Source organism: Ursus maritimus, unplaced genomic scaffold (assembly GCF_017311325.1).
Source record: "Ursus maritimus isolate PB19 unplaced genomic scaffold, ASM1731132v1 scaffold_4, whole genome shotgun sequence".
NCBI classification, from domain to species: Eukaryota; Metazoa; Chordata; class Mammalia; order Carnivora; family Ursidae; genus Ursus; species Ursus maritimus.
In genome coordinates, this window is record NW_024426552.1 from 79,686,426 (window position 1) to 79,693,282 (window position 6,857).

The 6,857-nt window shown below is 40.1% G+C and overlaps 1 protein-coding gene across 1 annotated transcript in view; it reads right to left on the minus strand.

Moving 5' to 3' along the window:
- Window positions 1-6,857, minus strand: part of YEATS2 (YEATS domain containing 2) — a 111,269-nt gene that overhangs the window by 93,608 nt on the left and 10,804 nt on the right. The gene's annotated exons all lie outside the window — the stretch shown is intronic.

Genomic DNA, 6,857 nt, shown 5'->3' on the forward strand with positions numbered 1-6,857 from the left:
GAGAGAGAGAGAGAGAGAGCGTGCGTGTGCGCATGCGCGTGCACATGAGGGGGGGGGGAGAATCAGAGGGAGAAGCAGACTCAGCAGGGAAGCCCCGCAGGCATTGATCTGCCCCCCCCACACACACGGGTGCTCTCTCTTTCCCTCTCTCTCTCTAAAATAAATAAATCTTAAAAACAAACAAAAAACAACTCATCTTAGTAAGTAAAAGAAGCCAGACGCAAGAGTATGTACATGAATGATTCCATTTATATGAAGTTCTAGAACAGACAAATTAGGTGAAAGAAAAAAGAATAGTACTTCAGGTGCTGGTGATGAGGACAGACTGGGAAGAAGAATAAAGAACTTTCTGGGGTGAGAGAAAACTTTTTACCTTAAGGGTGCATTTCACATAGGCAATTGTGAAAGTTTTCCAACTGTACAGCTAAAATCTGTACATTTCAATTTATATAAGGACTGTAAAGATATTTATCTAATCAAGTCATCCCCTGCTCAAAATCTGCCCATGGCTTCCCATAACACTTAAGAATAAAATCATACTCTTTAAAATGCCCTACAAGATCTTACTTGAATTGGGTCCTGCCTTCCTCACCATCCTTAATCGATTAAAATGCAGACACATTGGTTTTCTTTCTTTTCCTCAAATACATCTCAATCTTTCCATAGGGTTTTGGTTTTGTTTGTTTTTAAGTAAGCTCTACGCCCAACTTGGGGCTTGAACTCACAATCCCAAGATCAAGAGCCATATGCTCTACCACCTGAGCCAACCAGGCACCCCTCCTTAGGGTTTTTGAACTTAAGGTTCCCTCTACCTGGAATGCTTTCCCCAGATTAGCGTTACTGGATCACAGCTCAAATGCCTACCTTATTAAAGAAGGCCTTCCGTGTTCATACTATCCCACATAGCTTTCCCTATCTTCCCCTCCAACGTTCCTGCAAGCTCTCAAAAAATTATTTGTTGAACAAATAAATGAAGGGATAACTTAACTACATGCCAAAATATAAATACCCACAGGGAACATAACTACTAGCTTATGGTAACTTTTATCACTCCTAATACTTGTAAGTCTATTTGATATTATTACATTTTCAAAGGTATGATAGCTAAATGTTTAAAATAAAGGGATAGTCAAAGTTTGTGGTTCTTAAAAATTTTTTTAAGTAGGTTCCATGGTGGATTCCAACGTGGGGCTTGAACTCATGACGCTGAGACCAAGACCTGAGCTGAAATCAAGAGTCAGACACTTAAAGGGCTGAGCCACCCAGGTGCCCCAAAAGCCACCCAGGTGCTCCAGGATATGCAAAGTTGTTATATACAGTTACATGTAGATGACATAGCTGGCATGGTATGATTAATAACAAATAGGATAATCTCACACACACATTTAATAAAGATTATGTTACTATTAAAGGACACAAAGATATGCCATAAACTAGACATCAAACAACATGTCAAAACATAAGAAATAAACCAGAAATACAAGGAACATTTAAGGAAATCACAATCACTACAGGGGAATTTGAACATATGTCTCTCAGAAATTTAAAAGATCAAGAAGACAACAGATAAAAATACAGAGAGTATAGATAATGCAATTTACAAGCCAGATTTAACAGCTACATACAGAGGCGCCTGGCTGGCTCAGGCAGTACAGAGCACGACTCTTGAACTCAGGGTTGTGAGTTCACGCCCCACATTGGGTGTGGAGCCCAATTAAAAAAAATTTAAAAATTTTAAAAAAAGACAGCTACATACAACAGAGCATTCTCTGAACGCAACAGAGAATACTGTTTAAAATATCTATAAAAGTCATTAAAATGAAATCAGGGGGCCTGGGTGGCTCAGTCGGTTAAGCGTCTGCCTTCAGCTCAGGTCATGATCCCAGGGTCCTGGGATAGAGCCCCGCATTGGGCTCCCTGCTCAGTGGTAAGCCTGTTTCTCCCTCTCCCTCTGCTGCTCCCCCTGCTTGTACTCTCTCTCTCTCTCTCTCTCTGAAAAAAATAAAATCTTAAAAAAAAATTAAATCATAAGATGGAATATGAAGTCACAATTATTACAAAACATGGAAATGTTATGGCCATATAACATCTGATCCTAATAAAATTAAATAGGAAATCATTAACAAGAACTCACCTTGATATGAAAAACAAAATATTTCTAAATAACTCTTGGCTCAAAGAGAAAATTAAAATAAGACTATTTTAAAATTATCAACAAAGAGAACACTATTTCTAAACCTATGAAGATGTGGTCAAAGGCATCGGCAGAGAAAAATGACAAACCAGTTTTCATTTGTGAATACAGATACAAATCCAATCCAGCAGCGTAATTTTTTTAAAGGTTTTATTTATTTATTTGAGGGACAGAGAGAGAGAATGAGCAGGTGGAGGGGCAGAGTGAGGGAAAGGGAGAAGCAGACACCCCACTGAGGGCAAAACTCCACATGGGGCGATCCAAAGACACTGAGATCAGGACCTGAGCCAAACTCAGATGTTCAACCAACTGAGCCACCCAAGTGCCCCCAATCCAGCAGGGTATTAGAAAAATAGAAAAGTAACTAGAAGCTTTTATTACCAGCAACAAAGTATTAGGGAGATCTAGAAGCAAGCTGACTTGCACTGCACTTGTCTAATGTTGAACCTTTAGGAATATATTAACACAACTGACTTTCAGCAATCCAACTATATACGATCCATTTCGTAATTTACATATTGGAAATTTAAAATAGCAGCTTTTACCCCAACACCATCTAAGGCTTCCTGAAGACTGCCCAATGTGTATTATAAGAAAAAATATCCATTTTAATATTATACTGAGAAAAATCATTTGGCATTAAGAGTCCTATCAAAAAAAAATCAAAATATAGGGGTGCTGGCTGGCTCAGTTGGAAGAGTCGTGTGACTCTTGATCTCATGGTTGTGAGTTTGAGCCCCACATTGGGTGCAGAGGTTACTAAAAAAAAAAAAACTTTTAAAAAAAAATCAAAATATATTTCAATGTCAATTTAAATTTTTTCATCTATTTGAAGATTAGTCATAGAACTGTCATCTCCCATTGACACAGGTAACTGAAAATATACACGGGTAATTTTCTCCCCCAAATCATGCTTTTTTTCACAATACAAGTAGGGTATTATACAAAAGATTCAGATCAAGGGAAATCTAAAAGGGAGAAGATTCTGTTTTGATTTTAAGTTGGTACTGACAAAAACTCCGTATCCTAATTATTCTAAGCCAGATTTTATACACAAAACCATTTGAATATACTCTCATTTGTTGATCAACATAATCACTATTTCTTCAACTCATCTGGTATAGGAAAAAAATAGGCCTTTAAGTAAAAATACTCACAATTTTACACTGGACCAGAATGGTGGGGAGCTGACCAGAGGACGGTAGTTAGCATCTGATGTGGGCTATTCCCAGTATGACATGTAAAGAGCTGAGCAGAACAGAAAAACTAGATAGCTGAGCTCAAAAAAATTGTGTTACTGGGGTGCCTGGGTGGCTTAGTCAGTTAAGCATCTGACTCTTGGTTCTGGTTCATGTCATGATCTCATGCATCATGGAATCAAGTCCCAGGTTGGGCTCAGCGCTCAGTGGGGAGTCCGCTTGAACATTCTCGCCCTCTGCCCCTCCCCCCCACTTTCTCTCTCTCTCTCTCTCTTAAAAAAAAAAAGATTGTGTTATGATTTAAGTATTACATATTTCCAGGTCAAAAATACACACTTTCCCATTATAAATGAAATTGCTAAAGACCGTACAAGTTGCTATATAAGGTCAGCCCCAAAATCCACTCAGGCCAGTACTTTCCCTCCAATCTGCAAAGCAACATGTAAAAGACTTTAGAATAAAACAGCTATTCTAAATTATCCACGCCACTGCTTCTATGCATTAGTGCAAAAACTGGAGACAGCTGGCCTCAGGTAAATTTTACTCTTCCTTTACCCCACCACTTCAACATACCTTCTCTCTGAACAGAGTGAGCTATTTGAAATGTTTAAGAGTTTCGTGATATTTAAGGCAAAATCTGAAGGTGACAGAAGGAAGGACATATAGAGGCACCTGGCTGGCTCAGTTGAAGGAGCACGTGACTCTTGATCTCAGGGTAATGGGTTCAAGCCCCATGTTGGGTGTAGATTGCTTGAATGAATGAATAAATAAATAAATAAGCAAACTTTAAAAAAAGAAAAGAGAGAAAGAAGGGAGGCCATATAACCTTCCAGTGATTTCCCCGGTGGCACTTTCAGACAAAGATCACTGAGTGAAGTCTTTTTTCCAAGAGAAGCAAAAGAAAACAAAGCTTGTCTACAAATCCAGGTTGAAAGGGACAGGAAGAAACTGGACGAGATCAAGATTGTGTCAAATTCTTGGACACAGTCACTGAGAATATATAAATTGAGCCAAATCTTGCACACTTCACTAAGTAGGGATTTTTCGCTGGAGCTTTCAAATGAACAATAAATTCTATGGGGATAAGCCTCATGCTTTTCTATGTGAAGCTGAGATTCTAAAAAGGAAACAAGTACCTTAAAACATGAGACTTTTTCTTTTTTTTGAGAGAGAGAAAGAGGGCCAGAGGGAGAGAAAGAGAGAATCCCAAGCAGCCTCCACACCCAGCTTGTAAGCCCAACCCAGGGCTCAATCCCACAACCCTGAGATGAGGACCCAAGCAGAAATCAAGAGCTGGAAGCCCAACCAATTGGGCCACCCAGGTACCCGAACATGAAACATTTTTTAGAAAATTGGTTGTTCTTGGGGAGCCTGGGTGGCACAGCGGTTAAGCATCTGCCTTTGGCTCAGGGCGTGATCCCGGCGTTATGGGATCGAGCCCCAGATCAGGCTCCTCCGCTATGAGCCTGCTTCTTCCTCTCTCACTCCCCCTGCTTGTGTTCCCTCTCTCACTGGCTGTCTCTCTCTCTGTCAAATAAATAAATAAAATCTTAAAAAAAAAAAAAATTGGTTGTTCTTTAAATCAACACTCCCTAGTCTAAAAAACCAGCTATTGATAAAAATTTTCTGGAATTAGATGGAATAGTAATGGTTGCACAAAGTTGTGAATCTACTAAAATAAAAACAAAAACACTGAGTTTTGTACTTTAAAAGAGTGAATTTTACAGTATGTGAATTAGACCTCAAAAGACAAAATAGGGGCACCTGTCTGGCTTAGTCAGAGGAGCATGTGACTCCTGATCTCAGGGTCATGAGTTCAAGCCCCACGCTGGGTGCAGAGATTACTTAATATAAATTTTTTCCTTTTTAAATTTAAATACAATTAATTAAACATATAGAGTATTATTAGTTTCAGAGGTAGAGTTCAGTGATTCATCAGTCTTATGTAACACCCAGTGCTCATTACATCAAGTGCCCTCCTTAATGTCCATCACCCAATTACCCCATCTCCCTACTCCCCCCTCACCAGCAACCCTGTTTGTTTCCTATGATTAAGAATCTCTTGTTTTGTCTCCCCCTCTGATTTCATCTTGTTTTATTTTTTCCTCCTTTCCACTATGCCCCTCTTTTATTTCTTAAATTCCACATATGAGTGAAATCAAATGATAACTGTCTTTCTCTGACTTATTTTGCTTAGCATAATATCCTCCCTTTCCATCCAATAAATTTTTTTAAGTCATTACAAAAAATAACAATGATAGAGGTGCCTGGCTGGCTCAGTTGGTAGAGCATGCAACTCTTTTTTCCCCCAAAGATTTATTTATTTTGCAAGAGTGAGAGCATGCGGGGGGTGGGGGGGGGAATGCAAAGCACAGGAGAGGGAGAGAGACCCTTAAGCCGACTCCATGCTGAGCACAGAGTCCAAAGCAGGGCTCAACCTCACAACCCTGAGATCACAACCTGAGCTGAAACCAAGAGTCAGAGGGTGCAACTCTTGATCTTCGAGTTGTAGGTTCAAGTCCCACAATGGGTGTAGAAATTACTTAAAAAATTAAATATTAAGAAAAAATGATAAACCCTGGGGCACTTAGGTGGCTCAGTCAGTTGAGTGTCTGCCTTTGGCTCAGGTCATGATCTCAAGAGTCCTGGAATCGAGCCCCATGTCCAGCTCTGTGCTCAGCAGGGAGTCTGCTTCTCTCTCTCCCTCTGCCCCTCCCCCTGCTCGTGCTCTCTTTCTCTCAAATATTAAAAAAAAAAAATTATAAACCCAATACACATTAACCTTAAACAAATCTATTTACACATTGTCCTTCCCCAAGAATGTGAGTGCACGCTATATGTACATTTGCAAGGGGGCAGAGAAGTCAGTTGGGTAATCAACATTAGAAAGACTGGTCTGGGGTGGGGAGGGCATGGATTGGTAATACTTTTAAATTTGATTTTATCAAAAAATAGTTCAGATATTCAAAAAATATAAAATGATCAGTGAGGGGAGTACTGGAAAACATTTAAAAGTGTAAGTAATTTCCTATTTCTTAAGCTGAGTGGTAGCTAAGCAGGTTTTTACAGCTTCATTATTATTCTTTTACTTCCTGGAGAGCCTGGATGTCTCAGTAACGATCCCAGGGTCCCAGGATAGAGCCCCATGTCAGGTGGGGGGGAGGGGTCTGCTTCTCCTTCTCCCTCTGCCCCTCCCAACTCGTGCTCTCTCTCCCATGCTCTCTCTCTCTCAAATATATAAAATGTTAAAAAAAATACCTCCTTATATATGCTATTTAGTATATATGATGTTTTAAAAATTAAACTTAAATAATGAGGGGCGCCTGGGTGGCTCAGTCGGTTAAGTGTCTGCCTTCAGCTCAGGTCATGACCTCCAGGTCCTGGGATTGAGCCCCAGGACCTGGGATCAAGCCCCTGCATCAGGCTCCCTGCTCAGCAGGGAGTCTGCTTCTCCCCCCCCCCCC